The sequence below is a fragment of the Lissotriton vulgaris genome, chromosome 3_2 (genome assembly GCF_964263255.1).
Source record: "Lissotriton vulgaris chromosome 3_2, aLisVul1.2, whole genome shotgun sequence".
Taxonomy (NCBI): domain Eukaryota; kingdom Metazoa; phylum Chordata; class Amphibia; order Caudata; family Salamandridae; genus Lissotriton; species Lissotriton vulgaris.
Window position 1 is genome coordinate 272,326,426 of NC_141690.1, and position 20,434 is coordinate 272,346,859.

The 20,434-nt window shown below is 46.8% G+C and overlaps 1 protein-coding gene across 2 annotated transcripts in view; it reads left to right on the forward strand.

Moving 5' to 3' along the window:
• The first annotated feature begins 795 nt into the window (after positions 1–795).
• LOC147725667 (endonuclease domain-containing 1 protein-like) overlaps positions 796–20,434 on the forward strand; it is a 102,443-nt gene continuing 82,804 nt past the window's right edge. The window contains exon 1 of one of the 2 annotated variants that reach the window (XM_086964344.1): positions 796–919. The gene's annotated coding sequence lies outside the window, so the exon portion shown is untranslated. The remainder of the gene's footprint in view (positions 920–20,434) is intronic. The other variant, XM_086964346.1, reaches the window with a different exon arrangement.

Consider the following 20,434-nt stretch of genomic DNA (forward strand, 5'->3'; position numbering starts at 1 on the left):
CAGGCGTAAGACTGACGCAAGCCCTTTCACATGGGGCTTTCCCCATGTGAAAGGACGCATTGCTGGAGTTGCGTCACTTTTGTGACACACTCCAGCAATGCGTCACTTTTGCGCTTACAGATGCGTCAGAAATACTGACGTATCTGTAAGTCCTCGCGACATGATGCGTCATACATTAAATATGACGCATCATTGGTGTCGCAAGGAGTGCGCAGTGAAAAGTGACGCATCGCTGTTTTCACGCAGCGATGCGTCACTTTTCATAAATGAGGCCCCATCAGTTTAGTTTATGCGCTACGTAAAATCCACTCTTGTGCGTCACCTACATATAGCAGCCGTGAGGGGCCTGCCTGGCCTCTTGGCTCTTTACTGGCATCGCCCTGAGGCAGGGCGGTGGCAGGAATGCTTCTTAAGAATTGATCACTTCTAGCAAATGCTAAACTAATGTACTGAAGTGAAACGCTACCACGTTAGAAGAAAAAAGTTTTCGAAATGGGAAACTTCCTTGTTCTGTGATTGCAGGATATTTGCAGCACGCCTTAGTTCCCAAATATTTGCTGGCTCAGGTGGGGCGGGGGCAATATGTGCTCAGTTTGACTCGCCCTGCCTCGGCTCTGGCTCGCCCACCTCCATTGTTTACATAAAGTTCTGCCTAGCACTGCTTGCTCAGCTTACCTTGTGCTGGTAACCCTGCTGCCCCCACTGATGTGTAGGCTGCCAAAAATCTCAAATTCCTGCGGTCTCTCTGAAGGAAGTAAATTTCCTAAGAAGATGACGATACGCAAAACTCACTGACCTATCAGTGGCATCAGTTTGTGTAATGATGGGGTCCTGATATGGCCCCGATATGGCAATGTATAAATACAGCACACACCAGGCGCACTGGAAACATCTCTACTTGGAGACACAGAAGGTGTGGGTGAGTACTGCTCTCTGTGGTACAAGAAGTCTTTGTGAATGTGTGGGTGAGTACCACTCTCTGTGGTACAAGAAGTCTTTCTTAAGGTGTGAGTGAGTACCACTCTCTGTGGAACAAGAAGTCTTTCTTAAGATGTGGGTGGGTACCACTCTCTGTGGTACAAGAAGTCTTTGTTAAGATGTTGGTGAGTACCACTCTCTGTGGTACAAAAAGTCTTTGTTAAGATGTGGGTGAGTACCACTCTCTGTGGTACAAGAAGTCTTTCTTAAGATGTGGGTGGGTACCACTCTCTGTGGTACAAGAAGTCTTTGTTAAGATGTTGGTGAGTACCACTCTCTGTGGTTAAAGAAGTTTCTGTTAAGATGTTGTTGAGTACCACTCTCTATGGTTGAAGAAGTCTTTGTGACGGTGTAGGTGAGTGCCGCTCTCTGTGGTACAAGAAGTCTTTCTTAAGGTGTGAGTGAGTACCACTCTCTGTGGAACAAGAAGTCTTTCTTAAGATGTGGGTGAGTACCACTCTCTGTGGAACAAGAAGTCTTTGTTAAGATGTGGGTGAGTACCACTCTCTGTGGTACAAGAAGTCTTTGTTAAGATGTGGGTGAGTACCACTCTCTGTGGAACAAGAAGTCTTTGTTAAGATGTGGGTGAGTACCACTCTCTGTGGTACAAGAAGTCTTTGTTAAGATGTGGGTGGGTACCACTCTCTGTGGTACAAGAAGTCTTTGTTAAGATGTGGGTGGGTACCACTCTCTGTGGTACAAGAAGTCTTTGTTAAGATGTGGGTGGGTACCACTCTCTGTGGTACAAGAAGTCTTTGTTAAGATGTGGGTGAGTACCACTCTCTGTGGAACAAGAAGTCTTTGTTAAGATGTGGGTGAGTACCACTCTCTGTGGTACAAGAAGTCTTTGTTAAGATGTTGGTGAGTACCACTCTCTGTGGTTAAAGAAGTTTCTGTTAAGATGTTGTTGAGTACCACTCTCTATGGTTGAAGAAGTCTTTGAGACGGTGTAGGTGAGTGCCGCTCTCTGTGGTACAAGAAGTCTTTCTTAAGGTGTGAGTGAGTACCACTCTCTGTGGAACAAGAAGTCTTTCTTAAGATGTGGGTGAGTACCACTCTCTGTGGAACAAGAAGTCTTTGTTAAGATGTGGGTGAGTACCACTCTCTGTGGTACAAGAAGTCTTTGTTAAGATGTGGGTGAGTACCACTCTCAGTGGAACAAGAAGTCTTTGTTAAGATGTGGGTGAGTACCACTCTCTGTGGTACAAGAAGTCTTTGTTAAGATGTGGGTGGGTACCACTCTCTGTGGTACAAGAAGTCTTTGTTAAGATGTGGGTGGGTACCACTCTCTGTGGTACAAGAAGTCTTTGTTAAGATGTGGGTGGGTACCACTCTCTGTGGTACAAGAAGTCTTTGTTAAGATGTGGGTGAGTACCACTCTCTGTGGAACAAGAAGTCTTTGTTAAGATGTGGGTGAGTACCACTCTCTGTGGTACAAGAAGTCTTTGTTAAGATGTGGGTGGGTACCACTCTCTGTGGTACAAGAAGTCTTTGTTAAGATGTGGGTGGGTACCACTCTCTGTGGTACAAGAAGTCTTTGTTAAGATGTGGGTGAGTACCACTCTCCGTGGTACAAGAAGTCTTTGTTAAGATGTAGGTGGGTACCACTCTCTGTGGTACAAGAAGTCTTTGTTAAGATGTGGGTGAGTACCACTCTCTGTGGTACAAGAAGTCTTTGTTAAGATGTGGGTGAGTACCACTCTCTGTGGTACAAGAAGTCTTTGTTAAGATGTGGGTGAGTACCACTCTCTGTGGTACAAGAAGTCTTTGTTAAGATGTGGGTGAGTACCACTCTCTGTGGTACAAGAAGTCTTTGTTAAGATGTGGGTGAGTACCACTCTCTGTGGTACAAGAAGTCTTTGTTAAGATGTGGGTGAGTACCACTCTCTGTGGTACAAGAAGTCTTTGTTAAGATGTGGGTGAGTACCACTCTCTGTGGTACAAGAAGTCTTTGTTAAGATGTGGGTGGGTACCACTCTCCATGGTACAAGAAGTCTTTGTTAAGATGAGGGTGAGTACCACTCTCTGTGGTACAAGAAGTCTTTGTTAAGATGTTGGTGAGTACCACTCTCTATGGTTGAAGAAGTCTTTGTGACGGTGTAGGTGAGTGCCGCTCTCTGTGGTAAAAGAAGTCTTTGCTAAGGTGTGGATGAGTACCACTCTCTGTGGTACAAGAAGTCTTTGTTAAGATGTTGTTGAGTACCACTCTCTATGGTTGAAGAAGTCTTTGTGACTGTGTAGGTGAGTGCCGCTCTCTGTGGTAAAAGAAGTCTTTGCTAAGGTGTGGATGAGTACTGCTCTCTGTGGTACAAGAAGTCTTTGTGAATGTGTGGGTGAGTACCACTCTCTGTGGTACAAGAAGTCTTTGTGAATGTGTGGTTGAGTACCACCCTCTGTGGTACAAGAAGTCTTTGTTAAGGTGTGAGTGATTACCACTCTCTGTGGAACAAGAAGTCTTTGTTAAGATGTGGGTGAGTACCACTCTCTGTGGTACAAGAAGTCTTTGTTAAGATGTGGGTGAGTACCACTCTCTGTGGTACAAGAAGTCTTTGTTAAGATGTGGATGGGTACCACTCTCTGTGATACAAGAAGTCTTTGTTAAGGTGTGGGTGAGTACCGCTCTCTGTGGAACAAGAAGTCTTTGTTAAGATGTGGGTGAGTACCACTCTCTGTGGTACAAGAAGTCTTTGTTAAGATGTGGGTGGGTACCACTCTCTGTGGTACAAGAAGTCTTTGTTAAGATGTGGGTGAGTACCACTCTCTGTGGTACAAGAAGTCTTTGTTAAGATGTGGGTGAGTACCACTCTCTGTGGTACAAGAAGTCTTTGTTAAGATGTGGGTGAGTACCACTCTCTGTGGTACAAGAAGTCTTTGTTAAGATGTGGGTGGGTACCACTCTCTGTGGTACAAGAAGTCTTTGTTAAGATGTGGGTGAGTACCACTCTCTGTGGTACAAGAAGTCTTTGTTAAGATGTTGGTGGTACCACTCTCTGTGGTTAAAGAAGTTTCTGTTAAGATGTTGTTGAGTACCACTCTCTATGGTTGAAGAAGTCTTTGTGACGGTGTAGGTGAGTGCCGCTCTCTGTGGTAAAAGAAGTCTTTGCTAAGGTGTGGATGAGTACCACTCTCTGTGGTACAAGAAGTCTTTGTTAAGATGTTGGTGAGTACCACTCTCTGTGGTACAAGAAGTCTTTGTTAAGATGTGGGTGAGTACCACTCTCTGTGGTTAAAGAAGTTTCTGTTAAGATGTTGTTGAGTACCACTCTCTATGGTTGAAGAAGTCTATGTGACGGTGTAGGTGAGTGCCGCTCTCTGTGGTAAAATAAGTCTTTGCTAAGGTGTGGATGAGTACCACTCTCTGTGGTACAAGAAGTCTTTGTTAAGATGTTGGTGAGTACCACTCTCTGTGGTACAAAAAGTCTTTGTTAAGATGTGGGTGAGTACCACTCTCTGTGGTTAAAGATGTTTCTGTTAAGATGTTGTTGAGTACCACTCTCTATGGTTGAAGAAGTCTTTGTGACGGTGTAGGTGAGTGCCGCTCTCTGTGGTAAAAGAAGTCTATACTAAGGTGTGGGTGAGAACCACTCTCTGTGGTACAAGAAGTCTTTGTTAAGATGTTGGTGAGTACCACTCTCTGTGATACAAAAAGTCTTCATTAAGGTGTGAGTGAGCACCACTCTCTGTGGTTAAAGAAGTTTCTGTTAAGATGTTGTTGAGTACCACTGTCTATGGTTGAAGAAGTCTTTGTGACGGTGTAGGTGAGTACCGCTCTCTGTGGTAAAATAAGTCTTTCTTCTAGTTTTATTCATGGGATGTTGAAGCAGCGACATAGCTTGAAGTCCAAGCCAAGCCCTAAAGCCTGCAGTATATTTGATATTCATCTTTCTACATATTACTGCACCAGGTGTAACTTTCTTACTGGTGTGATCGCCCATCTGCCATCCGCATGTGCTGGAGGTTGTACGATTTAGGGGGAAAAACACACTCACCCTGTGAAGTGTAATTAAAATGTGTGCGTCATATGGTAAACTTTTCACATTTGCTTAGGTTGCCCGTTGTTTTGAAACTACTCAGGGCTCCGCCACCCAAGAGACCTCTATCTGATCTCCGCTGCATCCTGTCATTTGTACATTTTCCCCAAATTACGGCTCTGCTTCGATCGAGACTGTTCCTACTGGCTGGTGTTCTTGGCCCTCAACACTTCCAAGTTTCAGGATTTATCTAAGGGTCATTGATTAGTGCCCATTGGCTGCCAGGCATTAACTGCTGTTAATACACCTTTCCTTTATATGTCCCAGCCATTGGCAGCGGTCCATAATTGCAGGGCTGGCAATTAACACCTGTTAACAGTCTGGGTAGGAGACAACCCGGCATCATTAAGTATCTCTTGAATGGCCAAGTCTAGAGTGTTTCAACCTCGAGAGACTGCAAATGAGCACAGATGTGCCAGACCCCGGTTCCCCCTTCCTCGGGGGCTCTCTCTTCACATGAAATACCATATTGGATCAAGTTTGTTTGTCTTATTGTAACTTTGATAACATCGAATAACCTTCACTTTGTGATTGTTATTGCTAAATCTCTCTTCAAGTTTTTAAAAATGTTTTCTTTTAGGTGGGACTATAGTGTGGACATTCCAAAAGCTTGGTTAGTTTGATGGGTAAAGGAGTGTGCTGTAGTTACTTTCAGACACTTACACAACCGAATCCCTTTATAGGTCGATAAAATAGGACTCGGAATATTCATGGCAACTTTCAAAAGGTCTTCTTTTCTGTGTTTTTTCCTAATTTTATTAGGTACGGCAAATTTTAAGCGCTAATTAAAACATTCTCATGTGTAAAATCAGATTTTCTTTTAGTTGGATTTATTTTGTTTGGGATTTTTGAGTATTTTCAATATTCTTCATCCAGAACTTTTATTAAAAAAGTAAACATTTCCGCTTGGGTTGAAGGTCACAAATTTTGTCTGAATCTTTCATTAATGGCCCTGCCTGGCTGTGCAGCACATTACACGACATCCGTCGCCACTGACCTTTCTTTACATTTTCTAGTGCTTGGTCAGCAAAATATACAATCGATGGTCCAGTTGGAGCTGTGAGTGGCGGGAATAGGTTACTTTTAAAGGGTGTCCACACCACAGCCCCCACTAGGCGGCTCTGTGTCCTCAGATGCCCTCGACCCTCGGAGTGACCAGGGCAGGTTCAGCTTCTGGAAGGGTGGAGTTTGCATAAAACTCTTGCTCTCAATCTGTCTCGAAAAACGAAATAAATACTTCACACTGCGTCTGTGACGTCCATTCAATTTTCCTTGGAGCGTGCCACAAATGGGCGAGGTGTCTCCTGTGCAACACGTTCACGGTGAACAGGGCGTTCACAGTGCCCTGGAATGACACACACAGATCCTGGCTGGGTGTGACTTCTCATGACACAAAGTGTGACTGACAGGAGCACGCCAGGCATCCGAGGAGAGGTGACCTGGGATTGGGTAAAGTCCCACGCATGGGATCCAATCACTGCCTTCAAGCAGTGAGGCACAGAGGAGGCTTGCATCCTTGAGTGACAGAGGCCGCTGTTTCTGCCCCGAGCATCTCCTGTCGCGATATTAATGCCGGCTCCGTTTCCCTGCTAGTTGCACCTACAGACCAGCTCACAGACTCTCCAAGTGTTATCGTTCCTTTTACTCCACTGAGTTACCGCTGCTCCTGGTTGCATCTTTGGGGCTGAAATATAGCTCCCAGGGACTATGGCGGCTTCGGTCAAGGAGATGCTACTGAAGTGTAGCGCCCAGTGACTAAGTCTGCTCCTGTTTCTGTCATTCTGCTGAAGCGTAGCTCCTCGTGGCTGTGGCTGCTCCTGTTTCTGTCATTCTGTCAGCAGTATAGCTCCTCCTTGAGTCCTACCCTTTTTAATGTCTACGTTTCCACGCTAGCACCGATAATTCGAACCTTTGGCTTCAACCTCACAGCTTATGCGGACGACACGCAGATAGTGGTGTCTCTGATGCCGGGGGACATAGACAGCACTGCAGATAGGTTCAAAGGTTGCATGCGTGAAGTGGGTGCCTGGATGGCTCAAAACTGTCTTAAATTGAATTCTTCAAAGACAGAGGTGCTACTCTTTGGCTCCAAAGACAACTTCTGGTCCCCGAGATGGTGGCCGGAAGAAATGGGAACCCTGCCCGCCCCTGTGACTAAAGTGAAAAATCTCGGCATTCTGGTGGATGATCTATTATCTTTTAAACCTCAGATTAATGCCCTGGTATCATCCACCCATTTTGTTCTTAAAACAATTAGGAAAGTGCTACCATTTTTGGAGCAAGAACATAGAAAAACAGTAGTCACCGGTCTAGTTCTATCTCTGCTAGACTACTGTAACAGCCTTATGCTGAACGCCCAAGTCGGCATACTAAATAAACTACAGACATTACAGAATGCTGCTGCACGCCTGATAACAGATACACCCAAGTTTGCATTTGTGTCACAGGACCTGGCAAAACTTCACTGGTTGCCAGTGCGGAAACAAATTACCTTTAAGTCACTCTGTGTGGTCTTCAAAGCACTTCATGATCTGGGCCCTAGATGCATGAATGAACTATTTTTCTGGTACAAACCAGCAAGATCTCTCAGATCTGGTCAGCAGGCATTGGTATCAGTCCCTAGAGTCAAGAGAGCAAGATGGGGAGGCAGGAGCTTTTCCTTAGGAGCGGCAGTAGCTTGGAACAAGCTCCCCCTCCACATCAGACAATTGCCCGATCTTTTATCCTTTAGAAAGGCACTGAGGACCTGGCTCTTTACCCACTAAATCACCTACCCACACACACCAGTTTTAATCCGTTAGCGCCAGGACACCTCCGGGTAACAGAGCGCTCTAGAAATGTAAAAAATAAATAAATAGCTCTTCCTGGCTGTGATTGCTCCTGTTTCTGTCATTCTGCTGCAGTGTAGCTCCTTGTGGCTGTGGCTGCTCCTGTTTCTGTCATTCTGCTGAAGCGTAGCTCCTCGTGGCTGTGGCTGCTCCTGTTTCTGTCATTCTGCTGAAGCGTAGCTCCTCGTGGCTGTGGCTGCTCCTGTTTCTGTAATTCTGCTGCAGTGTAGCTCCTCATGGCAGCTCCTGTTTATGTCATTCTGCTGCAGAGTAGCTCCTCGTGCCGCTCCTGTTTCTGTGATTATGCTGCTGTGTAGGTCCTCGTGGCTATGGCTGCTTCTGTTTCTTCCATTCTGCTGCAGTGTAGCTCCTCGTGGCTATGTCTACTCCTGTTTCTGTCATTCTGCTGTAGTGTAGCTCCTCGTGGCTATGGCTGCTCCCTGTTTCTTCCATTCTGCTGCAGTGTAGCTCCTCGTGGCTATGGCTGCTCCTGTTTCTGTCATTCTGCTGTAGTGTAGCTCCTCGTGGCTGCTCCTGTGTCTGTCATTCTGCTGCAGTGTAGCTCCTCCTGGCTATGGCTGCTCCTGTTTCTTTCATTCTGCTGTAGTGTAGCTCCTCGTGGCTATGGCTGCTCCTTGTTTCTTCCATTCTGCTGCAGTGTAGCTCCTCGTGGCTGCTCCTGTTTCTTTCATTCTGCTGCAGAATAGCTCCTCGTGGCTATGGCTGCTCCTTGTTTCTTCCATTCTGCTGCAGAATAGCTCCTCCTGGCTATGGCTGCTCCTGTGTCTGTCATTCTGCTGCAGTGTAGCTCCTCCTGGCTATGGCTGCTCCTGTGTCTGTCATTCTGCTGCAGTGTAGCTCCTCCTGGCTATGGCTGCTCCTGTTTCTTTCATTCTGCTGTAGTGTAGCTCCTCGTGGCTATGGCTGCTCCTTGTTTCTTCCATTCTGCTGCAGAATAGCTCCTCGTGGCTATGGCTGCTCCTTGTTTCTCCCATTCTGCTGCAGTGTAGCTCCTCGTGGCTGCTCCTGGTTCTTCCATTCTGCTGCAGTGTAGCTCCTCGTGGCTACGGCTGCCTCCGTTTCTGTCATTCTGCTGCAGTGATAATTTCTTCACTATTAGCCAACTCCTCTATAGTGAGTACCATTTCATGTCCTCTTTCATGTGTCATCTATTTACTTAACCTGTACGATTCCACCTTTCATTCTGCAAACCTTCTGAAATAGACCTCTACGTCCGCAATTGCAGCATACAACATACCCTGCAGCACATCTTGTGCTAGATGCTATGTGTCCCGGTGCTTCACATCGATAACATTTTATTATTCTGGAATGTGATCCTGATACAATAGACTGATTTTGCTCTTTTACTTTGGTTTCCCTTGTTGTTTGACCTTCGCATTAGATTTCACTTCCTTGATATCTTCTATTGACACACCACTCTCAGATATCTTGGCTATCCTTTGCTAGTTCACTTACACCACTTTTATCCATTTTCTTTATCCACATTTAAGTGTGTTTGCTCCTTTTGGCAATTTATATGGCTTCTTCAAGTGTAGGATCTTTGATTAACAGTTTTCCTTTATTCTTTTATTGTTTTTGCATCGCACTATTTGACCCCTAATCAAGGAATTGCTCAAGTTTTCAAACTGTAACGTCAATGACAACCCTCACAATGCTGCTACAAAGGATACAATGACCTCATCTGATCTCTGAACTCTAGAAAAAAAAACTGCATGATGCTCTAATGCAGTGTTTACTATAGCCTTATAGCCCGCCGTAGAGGGCTATACCAGCTATTAAAGGCCCTCTCCAACGTTAAAGGCCCAGAGCCAAAGGCGAGGGCCTTTAACAAGGCAGAGGGACTTTAATAGCCGGTATAGCCCAGCTACGAAGCGTTATAAGGCTATTACAACATTCTGCCACAAGAGGGCAGAATGTTCTAACAAAAAACGAACAAAGCCTTATGGGAGGGATTGGAATCCCCTCAAGCTCCCTGAAGCCTTTGTTCACGGCCAGAGCTGTGAACAAAGAATCATTGGAATGTTGGAGCTCCAGGCTCATACCAGCCATTATCAGCCAGGAGCACTCCATTGTTTTCAATGGAACATTCCAATGTTCTAATTTTGCCATAAACCGTGCATCCAATATTTGCAAAGACATCTCACATGCATTTGTAGGCGGCCCAACCCCCAATTCCAAAGAGATTTCAGGCAAATCTTCATACAACCTGCACCTTTCAACATCAAGAGGATGGAGCAAAATTGCTGGTCTTCTCACAGGGCCATACTTGTCAGCACCAATAACCAAGATATTCGGCAAGCAGAAGCACATAAGCTCTGCAGTGTAGGTGGGATCTGATGCTTGAGAGTGAAGTTTAGATACACGCTCTTGTCTTCTAGGTAGACTCTGACGTCCATGAAGGGCCACCTTGATATCTACCAAGTCTAATGTATGGCTAGTAATAGATATTTTATTATATTTGCAGAGTGACATTACACCTTTTGGTCCTGATGAGTGCCCTTGAATCTCATTAAGTCACCTATGGGCAGAAACATGTTGACCATTTAGGATAGTCAAATATGAATTTATATTGAAAAAAGGAAATACAAGAGGCGTAAGGAACAGTTGGCCTAAAGAAACTCAGCAACTGGGAGACTGTTCCAGGGATTCTATGCAACAGAACTATGCCTGGGACCACAGAACTTCAGTATGTAGGGACTGAGTCACCATACCACATCAGTACCCATGGGTCTCAATCATGACCAACTCATAGTGCTTTACCTGTCCTACTAACCTTCCCAGAGTGACAGGCAAGTTAACACCCCAGAACACAAAACTTTAGTCCCCTCAGGAACCATGGAAACAGATGGTCAATCTTTCTTTTTCTCACTCATGCACGCCATAATTAAAAGAAAGACACAAGAACAGTTTACAATATTTATTGAAAACTTTTGTGGTCTATTATAAAACATCTGCGCTGCAGCTAGAAAACATATGCATCCCAACAGAGTGCGGTTTGTTACAAGTAAACTATAGACAATAAGAATCCCTGCCATGGTGCATTATCTGCCTCAGCCCCTCCACACTATGGAAACACAGTGTTCTATAAAAGATCTCTGGGTTTAGTGGTGAACCTCATACCTGCTAAGCTTAGGTAGTTGTTCTACATCTCAAATAGAAGATCTCTCTCTAGTCGAGACCTTTATTCTGCTAGAATGGCTTCTCTCCACTTTCAAAATGGCCCGTCTCGGTGTACATCTTACGAGGTATCTTCTTGAAAACAGCAGATTTGAATGTATGTTGTGTCTAAGTGCCAAGCTACGTTTGCTAACCGATCACAGGAAGACTGGGAACAGTGTTGTTCAACCTTGTAAAAGATGTTCAGACAGTCATAAAACAATAACAAAAACATGATACGTGCTTTTCCAAAACAATGCTGTGGCATAAAAATAAACAACACAACAACATTGAAATTTGGTGGTCTCGTAATATATACATATCAGAAGTATAATTTATATACTACTGTACCCACTGTCTATCTCTTGTCAGAACAGTGAGAGAAAAGTGAAAAACGTGGAAAACAAGGCACTATGATGCAGAAGACTATAAGCAAGAGAAGTGAAGAGAAGATGTGAATCATACCCACTGTAGGATAAACTGGTATTCCATCATTGCACTTAAATAAGTGCCCAGTGTCATCATCTGGGTATTACCAAACAACTATGTTCAGTTCTTCCTTCAGTATTAGGGAGAAACAAGGACCATAGTTGTATCCTCTTGTGGATACTCACAAGACAAAGACGTGCAAAACAAGAACCACCTTTCTTTCAAAGTTCTTGTAACAAAGCAGTGCATGTAGTGAAAACTGTGAGCTAAAAATAGGATAAACTCCTAAGGTATCTGATACAACTATTTTTCTAGTGCATGTCCAATTGAGTTTTCCTAATTAAAATCAAAAAAAGCAAGTGAAAGACAGTTATGTCTTAATCACTGTCCATGTGGTCGGTCAACATGTTTCAGCCCTTGGGACAGTGCTCCATGGCTTTCGTCAGGACCTCTAAGAATATAATGTCACTGCAACATTAGATGTAGGATACATACATACTTTATATCCTTTTTCGAACCCTTGGAACAAGTGTGAAGATTTGATGAAAATCACTACTTGCTCTGGTCTAGACCTCACCTCTCTCGGAACCCGCTCGAGTATATATCTGAGGCCCCGCTCGCTCCGTCGGTACCTCGGAGCAAAGACTCTCGCTGGGTAAAAATAAACATACAAAGCTTAACGTGTGCAAGGCAAAGCAGCCTAAATGTGCAAGCAAACTAAAATACAAGCAAACAAAGGAAACACACGACAAGAGCAGGCAACAGAGTCAGGGTCTGAAGACTGTCTCAAAGTGCATCGGTTTTGGCTGCAATTTTATATATTTCATAAAACGTCCTAAAGCACTTAGTAGATTCTTCTAGAAATGGAATTCTGGGCCTAGTCACAGGGCAGAGTATTTGACTACCTGATAAGGAGCGCAGGTGAGTCTCGATCTTATGTGGACACAATGTTGGGCCAGTGGATACATGTCCAGATGTCCGGATGTTCCGCCAACAGACCGTGATTTCCCCCTCCACATTACGATGGCAGGGGGGAATCGCGTCCGGACCGCGGCGGATGAAAAGACTGTCCGCTACAGAATCTCCACAGGCAATCATTCCGATTGCCTGGCAGAGCAGTCTGCATCCATGAAATGGTGGTGGTGCCTAGCAGGCACGGTCTGCCAAATTACAATGCTGTCTCCAGCCACCCTTTCCGTGGTGGGGACACCACCATTGAAAGGCGGGTGGAGATTGGTTTCGGAGGCCTGTTGCGGGCCCCCCTTGTGTTGGGGGGGAGGTGTGGGTGCACTGGGGGTATCACTGTGAAATTCCCTCAATTTGACCCATGAGAAGAGCAGTCCTCCTAGGTAGGGAAAACCCACATGGGGAGTCTTCGCAGGGAATACATATATGTAACTGCCCTGCCTTTTACCTACCACTCATTGCTTACCCTAGGGGTGCCTGCGTTGTGGTAAAAGGGGCACTCAGGATTGGCTCATGGTTTAAAAAGACAACCTGAGCACAAGTGCGGGTATGTATACCTAGGCCTGGCATTAGTAGGCCTGAGACATGTTTGAACGGCTATTCTGGTGGGTGGCACAATCAGCGCTACGGCCCACTAGTAGCCATTGCAGTTCCTGCCCTGGATATGTGGTATACCATTTTACAGGGCAATCACATGTACAACACCTAAACCAATCAGGTAAGCACCACTTCCCAGCATGTGCAGGTAGGGCGCACATGCTTTCACACTGCATTAAAGTGGGAACGGGGCTAGAGTCCTGAGGCCACTAAAAGAGAATCAGAAAAAATTAGGTCGAAAAAAACCCAGAAAGTTTTATGGAAGCCGCTTAAGAAAAGCCATGTCCAATAATTACACTTTAAAAATGGGACTTTTAGAAAGATGGCAATTCTTTGCTCCTAGCCCTTTTCGTCTGCAGCCTGTCTCCAATACATGTCTGGGGTGGGTGAGAAGCTGATATTTGCACATTCTCTCTAGACAGCCACACAGAACGGAAGCTTAGGTGTGACTTGTTGGTCCTTAATGGGCTATAAACTGGCTTGGTGGGGAGTTGGAGCTGAGCACTGCCTCACTTACACTTGAATAGGCGGTGTTCTGTCCACACACAAAGGGCTGCATACTTCCATGTAATGACTCTGGAGCCAGGTCTCTGTGCACTTAGAAGACATCTCTTCGAAGCCACCCCCACTTCAAAGGCACAACTGGGTATAAGTACTGGGTCTATGACCCAACCACATCAGGCACCACTGGACTTGTGAAGATCTCTGCCAGGAAGAAGGACTGCTGTGCTGCTACAAGGACTGCTACTCTGCTGGGCTGCTGCTCTGGAAGAACTGCTTTTCTGCTGGGCTGCCATGCTGCCCTCTACCCTCTGCCGGCCTGCTACCCTCTGCCCTGCTGAAGAAGAACAGAACCATCACACTTGAACCCAGAGTGTTTTTCAAGGGCATGCTGGCTTGCCTCCTGTTTTAAAGACCCTGGGATATCAAAGTCTTTCACTCTGCTCCTATGTCTAGTCCATTGGAAGTGGACTCAGGTGCTAGTTCCAGTGGAATCGATGAATCCTCTGCTGCAAGAGCTGAATCAACACATCGCAACTACTGCAGGAAGAGAACTGGCACATTACACTTGGAACAAGCGAATTGCCATAGGAACCAATTAAAAGCACTGTCCGCCGCAATGTTAAAAATGCGGGATGCACCTGCCACTGTGGCGGGTGCATCCTAATTGGTAGCACGGTTCCTCCGCCCTTGTGGTGGACGGTACCTGTCCCTGACAGGATGGCGGGCGGACATCCTAATGGACCCCTATGATTGGGGTTCCTGTCTGGACAGGGTGATTTTAAAAATCTTTTGTGGCCTCCTGACGTTCCCTGCCCCAAATCTATGGGAGGTCCTGCTAAGAACTTGGGGGTTTGGTTCGGAAATTATCTGAAATTTGAAGATCATATTAAAAGACTTACTGGGGCCTGCTTTGGAACTCTCAAAGCTTTACGCAGATTTTTTCCTCTTCTGCCAAGAGAGGCCAAAGAGACTGTGGCGCGTGCCCTCATTCTCTCCAGGCTGGATTATGCGAACGCCCTGTTCTGTGGCCTGCCTTCCTATTTGATCAAACGGCTCCAGGTGATTCAGAACGCGGTTGTAAGACTCTTGTTTAATCTGCCTAGGAGATCCAGTGCTCGCCCTCACCTTCGTAGCTTACATTGGCTTCCGGTGGCACAGCGTATTACTTTTAAAGCTTTGGTCCTTTCCTTTCGAGCGATCCATCAGCTTGGGCCATTTTACTTGAGAAAACGCTTTTCTCCTTTTGTCCCCAATCGCTGTCTTCGATCAGCTAATCAGTGCAGGATGGCTGTGCCCAGATTTAAGTTCCCCAGGCTGGGAGGCCAGTCTATCTCGGTGACAGTTGCTGGAGCATGGAACGCACTCCCTCTTCACCTGCGGGCAGCCCAGACCATCTCTTGCTTTAAGAAAGGTTTAAAAACTCATCCGTTTCCGATTACTGATTAAACTTTCCCATTAGCCCCCCTTTCTGCTCACCTTCATTCCACGCTTCGCGCCAGGATACTCGCGAGTAATAGAGCGCGTTATAAAACAATTGATAATATAACGTAACATAGCTCTGCCAACCAGAAACCCAATTTTTAATTCATGGTATTCCCATCCGTATCAAGTCTGTGCTGCGCAGCCACATGCCTTTGCGATCGTTCTACTGGGTGTCCAGTGGCCATCATCCAGACCAACTTCCTCTTTCTCATGGGGCCTGCGGCAGGAAGAAAGGGTTTTGCTTTTGTTGCACTCTGGTGTGATGTAATCTCTGAAAATCTGAGATTTCCACCTGCCAATGTGTTGGATGAAGTCCTCTCCAAGTCCATGTATGGCGGAGGTCTTAGCTGCCCCTATACAGAGGGAATGTGATCCAAATTGTCTGCCTGGAAGGCCTGCTCTCTGCAGACCTTTTAGCAGCACCACAGTGAACTGAAATTTGCTGAGATATGTCCTCTCTTGTTACGCAAACAGCTTAGTGCCCCGCCGTCTCTGTTGCATATGAGTTTTCGTTATGCAGACAGGGCAGGCGTCATTGGCTGCAATGCAGTTAGTGCGTGTGAGCTTCCCCCTACCCTCCTGGTCGGTCAATGACTTTCTCAACCTGACTACCATGTACCCCTGCTCCAAGATGAGACCCTCCAGACGCAGACATGCATCTCCTAGGTCATTTTTGGCCAGAACCACCAGTTTGCTGGCTCAGTAGGCCCCAAAGAAGGCTAATATGAATGCTACCTTCAATCAATTAATCAATCAGGGGTTTTGTAAAGCGCACAACCCACCCGTGAGGGTCTCAAGGCGCAAGGGGGGAGGGGGGAGGGGTGAAAGCTCCAGATCAGTTGAAGAGACAGGTCTTGAGGTCCTTCCTGAAAGTGTGCAGTGTTGGGAAGCATCTGATGTTCAAAGGGAGCTTGTTCCATGTCTTGGCTGTGAAGTGAGAGAAGGCTCTCCCGCCTGTTCTGTTCCTGCGGATACGGCGGACCTCCGCCAGGGTGAGGTCAGAGGAGCGTAGGTTTCTCTTGGGTATTGAGAGAAGTTGGCCTGGCATATGATGTCCACTATTCTAGTGGGCACCTTGCACCTGTCTAAACGACCCTTATTGATGGTAGGTTTAGACAGCCTTTATAGAAATCTATCCTAGTGGTAGCTGTGTAGAGCAGCCTTCAGGCTAAGTCTTGAAGGAATGTAAAGCAGCTTGTTTTACCAGTCTATTATCTCTTGAATGACCAACTGAAAGCAGAACCACACCAGGTATATATATAAATAATATGTTTTTATTCTAAACACACCCTTCTAGTCTCTTTATGAGGCTAGAGGCAAAAGTACAATACAAGAACTTAAATAGCACACAGTAAATTAGCACAGTATACGTTTTGCCCTAGGGGCCTCACAAACCAAATACTAAGAAAGTGGTATAAGTACCGCTGTAAACATAGAGACAAGGCCTAGGGCTTGTAGATCTTCTTGGGCAACCAGGAACCACCCAAGGTAGGGCAGCAGGAGACCTACGGGGGACGCGTGCAGTGTCTAAACACAACGCGAATCACCATTGACTTCTATGGAGAAAGTTAGAGTTACAATTTTAAAGAATAAGGACACTTAGGAGTGGACTACGGTAAAACCCTTTCAGTACTGGACACTTTGAGAGTCAAGACCCACGGGAGCACCAAAGTACTCGTGTTACCTCACCCAGGGAAGCCGGGTGCATAGGTGCCTTTTTGTGTCGGGTTTCGTCGTCATTTCCAATAGAGAGCTGCAAAGAAGTGCTGCAGGCAACCAGAAGAAGAGTGTCCAGATGGATCCAAGGGTGGGTCGGAGATCTGAAGAACCTGAAATCAGTGGGGACAGAGTCCGGGTCACTAGCCAGTGACCAGGAAGGCGACAAGAAGATGCCAGCTGATGTCGGGGGCTTTTAGGTGATGTAGGTGAAGCTTGACTCTTCAGCCACGATGTCCAGGAGGCGTCGACGACAACCAGGAGCTGGATTTGAGCTGTCCCACGTCGGATGTCGAGTACTGCAGCATCGGTATCCGGATTGGACCCAACAAGTCTTGATAACAGCAACCCACGCGAGATGACCAGATTGGCTTCGGTGCAGACCAGCAAGGTCTGAGGGACTCACCCTTTGTAGGGGAGTCAGGGTATGTCTGGAGCAACCAGGAAAGCCCAAGAAACAAAGTAGATTCCTAATTGGGGACACACCAGTCAACCGACCAGTGATCGCAAAGGGGCCTCGAGCAGAAGTGCAGGAAGCGGGCCCACGGAACACTCGTGGAGTGTAGGCCTCTAAGCTTCAGTGCAAAAGATGCTCAGGGCTTGGACTACAAGGAGCCGAATGCACAACTTCCGAAAAGCTCGGGAAGTCGATGCACTAGCAAATGTGCAGGATGTCCAGGAGTTCCAGTCCCACGTCTCTCGTGTTAGCTACAGGTCTCAACTTTGCTAGCGACTCGTGTCAGCCTCGGAGATGTCTGGAAGTCTGTGTCTTGTGTCGCAGATTCTTCGGGATCCGGCTGGAGCCTCGAAAATGCAGACCGGCAAGATGCTTCTTTGGTGCCTGTTTGAACAGGGGAGTCACTCATTGACCCCAAGGGAGATTTCTTCCATCTTCCAGTCAATATGGAATGTCGAAGGTCCTAGATTTATGTTTCAGAGTTTCGTCCAGGGAAATCTAAAGTCCTGGGGACTGGTATCCTATACTTATACAAAGTTAGGGGTTGGACTAACTCTAGGGTCTGGAAAGCATTCACTGAATGCAACCCACCATGCCCCAATACACTAAAGCCTGTCTGGGGAGGTGCTAGCACCTCCCTGGGCAGAAAAACCTATTGTCCAGGCATCTCCTTCCGGAGCTTCGTCCAGCAGCAGGAGGTCAGACTCGTGTCTGTGGCAGCAGCATCCATTTTGTGATGTTGGGGCTCTGTTTAACTTCTACCGGGTTTACCACTGTGTACATGTCTTCTCCCTCTAGAAGGGTAGAATGCTAGCCCCGCCGCCAGGACTGACAGGGGGGGTAGTATTCCAAAGTGTTTGACACCAAATGCGACATGTTTTGATGCAGCCATTACAAAGTTAGCATTTAGAGGAAGGTTATAATGCACTTAATAGTATATGATATGACTGTATCATAGAACAGCTATAAGGAAGGGACCCTGAAAGCTGCAGAGAGGCTCAGCTCATGCTTGGGCATCCTCTCACACAAAACTAAGCACTCTGCCTTCAGGACTGTCAAGGCATGCCATAGGAGTGACTTACAGGTCTATATGTGTGTGTATATATATATATATATACACTATATCTAAGTAAGGGGTACAAGTACCACCTTAACCAGGCTGCAGTAGCAGACCTGTGGTGCCATTTTAGAAGGCTTCCCAGGGGTGGCATAATACATGCTTCAGCCCCTGGTAGGCCTCTGGGGTACCTATGCACTTGGTACCTAAGGTACCATATACTAGGGACTCACAAGGGTAACCCAGTAACCAATCTGGAGTGTACCTAATGTACATGCAATATATTTAGAGAGGAAGCAGCTAGGCTGGGGTCCTGGTTAGCAGGGCCATAGCCAGACTAAAGGCTGAGTCAGGCTGAGGGATGAGCCCTGGGGGACGCCGCAGATGATGTTGGTGGCTTCGGATTGGAAGAGTGGGAGGCGGATGCTCTGGGTTCTGCCATAGAGGAAGGACGTGGTCTAGTCAAGGGCCTTCTCTTGGATTCCGGCTTCTAGGAGGCGTGTCTTTAGAGTGCGATGGCAGACCGTGTCGAAGGCGGCCGACAGGTCCAGGAGGATGAAGGCTGATGCTTCGCCGTTGTCTAGTTGGTGCCTGATATAGTCTGTGGCGGTGTTGAGGGCTGTCTCGGTGCTGTGGTTTCATCTGAATCCGGATTGGGATGGGTCCAGGATGTTGTTGTCTTCCAGGCGGCGGGCCAGTTACTTGTTGATGATTTTTCTATGAGCTTTGCTGAGAACGGGAGCAGGGAGATGGGCTGGAAGTTCTTGAGGTCCTTGGGGTCCGCCTTGGGCTTCTTGAGGAGGGCGTTGATTTTGGTGTGCTTCCAGATTTCCGGGAATGTTGCTATTTCGAAGGAGATGTTGATGACCTTCCGTAGTTGGGGTGCGATGGCTGCGTCTGCTTTGTTGAATACGTGGTTTGGTCACGGGTCTGACAGAGACCCTGAGTGGATGGAGTTCATGATCTTGCGTGTCTCATCGTCGTTGACGATGGACCAGGAGGTCAGGCGGATGGCGCTGGTGGTGTTCACAGAGGAGGTGGAGTCTGGCGTAGTCGGGGCAGTCGTGGTGTTGAAGCTGTTGTGGATGTCAGCGATCTTGCGATGGAAGAAGATGGCTAGTGAGTCACACAGTTCTTGCGAGGTAGGGATGTTGTTGGTGTTGGCACTGGGGTTGGGGAGTTCCTTTACGATGCTGAAGAGCTCTTTGCTGTCATGTGCGTTGTTATCCAGGCGGTCTTTGAAGGAGGATCTCTTGGCTAGTCTGATGATGTGGTGATGTCTGCAGGTGGTGTCCTTGTGGGCTGCGTGGTTGTCCGGTGTGCGTTCGTGGAGCCAAATTTTCTCCAGTTTCCGGCATGTACGTTTGGATGTCTGGAGTTCGTCGGTGAACCAGGTGGCTCACTTGCTGGCGTGGCTGTTGGAGGGTTTCTTGAGCGGGGGGAGGGTGTTGGCGCAGTCGTCGATCCACTGTCTGAGGTTGCGGGCTGCGGTGTCTGGGTTAGTGGGGTCGGTGGGTGGTTTCTGGGCGAGAGTGGTTATCAGCTGTTTAGACAATGAATTCTTTGGAGTAGTTGGGACTTTGCAGAATTGGTGCAGTGCACAGGGCCTGCTTCAGATTATCATATGCCTTTTGACAGCTGACTGTCCACTGAACTTTCTAGGCATTCTTTTAGAAGTTAAGTCATTCAGGGGTGTCACAATGGATCCATACCCCTTGACAAATCTCCTATAGTACCCAGTCAGGCCCAAGAAAGCTCTGACCTGAGTCTGGGGGGTTGGAGCAACCCAGTCCATTGCGGTCTGGATTTTGCTCTGCAATTGATGAACCTGGCCTCCTCCTACAAGATGGCCCAGGTGCACAACCTGACTCGGACCTATCTGGCACTTAGTAGCCTTGATAGTTAGGCCTACATTTTGCAGGGCCTCCAAAACATTTTTCAGGTGGATCAGGTGATCTTCCCAGGTGGAGCTAAAGACAGCAATATCATCTAGATAAGCTGCACTATACACTTCCAGGCCTGTTACGACTTTGTTCACCAACCTTTGATATGTGGCAGGTGCAATTTTCAGACCAAAGGGCACTACCACAAATTGATAATGTCCACTAGGGGTTGAAAATGCTATTTTTGGTATTATTGGCTTTGCATCATCAGATAGTCTGATCTGCCATTAGCCAGCTGTTAGATCAAATGAGCTCAGAAATTTGGCAGA